The sequence below is a fragment of the Orycteropus afer genome, unplaced genomic scaffold (assembly GCF_000298275.1).
Source record: "Orycteropus afer afer isolate SDZICR_OR568_19922 unplaced genomic scaffold, OryAfe1.0 scaffold00571, whole genome shotgun sequence".
Lineage (NCBI taxonomy): Eukaryota > Metazoa > Chordata > Mammalia > Tubulidentata > Orycteropodidae > Orycteropus > Orycteropus afer.
Genome location: NW_006922158.1, coordinates 1000349 through 1001591, shown reverse-complemented (window position 1 = coordinate 1001591; position 1243 = coordinate 1000349). Strand labels below are relative to the sequence as shown.

The 1243-nt window shown below is 38.4% G+C and overlaps 1 protein-coding gene and 1 non-coding gene across 2 annotated transcripts in view; both read left to right on the top strand.

Annotated features, from left to right (window-relative positions):
• Positions 1–1243, top strand: part of ARHGEF6 (Rac/Cdc42 guanine nucleotide exchange factor 6) — a 122072-nt gene that overhangs the window by 47982 nt on the left and 72847 nt on the right. The gene's annotated exons all lie outside the window — the stretch shown is intronic.
• Positions 806–910, top strand: LOC122151565. The gene has a single exon (XR_006164214.1). It is a non-coding gene; the product is annotated as a U6 spliceosomal RNA (small nuclear RNA).

The following is a 1243-nucleotide window of genomic DNA, read 5'->3' as shown; positions in this document are numbered from 1 at the left end:
TTGAATCGCCAGCCTTCTGGTTAGCAGTCAAGTGCCTTAGGCACTATGCTACCAGAGCTCCCTAAAAGTTCAAGGGTAACCTGTAAATGAACATATTACTTATACATCAAAATAATTTCTGCCAACACATCAGTTAACATCATAAATTGGATCTCTTTTTTATTTTCATTTTTGCTTTTTGTTACTGAGAAAGGCTAGGGGTTTGTTTTAGGACTTTGCATTAAAATTTGCCTACAAAATTTCCACTTGAAGAAAATATTGAGGCAAGTATATTCAGAGCAGATCAATTTAAGCAAATTCTATTTCCTCCAACTGATTGAGTTGTGGAGTCATTAAACTCTTCTAGGAGCTCTAGTGGCATTCTGCCTAAGGCATATGACTGCTAACTCAAAGGTTGGCAGTTCAAACCCACCAGCCACTCTGTGGAAGGAAGATGGGGCAATCTACTTCCCTAAAGACTGACCACCTTGGAATTGCAAAGGGGGTCACTATGAGTCGGAAATGACATGATGGTAGTGAGTTTTTTTTTAAAGTTCTTATTGGGTGGTAAATATAGATATCAAATGAGGGGATTAGGTACATGGTTAATTAAATTTGTATTAAGACAGATTAAGAGATGACCCTTTCCTGCTCATTCTAAACCCAAACTAGGATAGAGCTTTCTATTTAGACTTCCTGTTTTAATCCTCTGGGTGTATCACATAGAGAGGTCTCATGTCCAGAGAGACTATTTGTCACAAAGTTTGTTTTTGTTCTTTTTGTAGATCAGCAAGGGAGGGGAATGAATCGAAAGTTAATTGAGCCCTTGCTTCTACAGCACATACAGCTAAAATTGGGATGATACAAAGATTAGCATGGATGCACCCTGCACAAGGATGGTGTGCTGTTTTGTGAAATTTTATTTTTTTAAAAAATTAATTGGATAGGGATCTTTACATTAAGGTTAGGAAAGTTTCTTATGTGTGTCAATAGTGACACTGTTGTTTGAATTTTCTGCCAAGCAACCTATTTGAATTCTTCACTATATTGACTGATTTTTTTTTTCTCACTTGATTGGATTGAATTGACCAGTGTTTTCAGTGCCATCAACGAAAATGTTGATGTTCTCATATTAGTTCAGGTTGGGTCACTTTGAGCCACCCCCAGAGACTGAGCTTGCCTCCTGAGCCTCCATGTAGTTGTTCCTTCTGAGCCTGTTGTTGAGTGTGGATTTCAGAGAGGACTCCACATGGTGGGAGGAAGC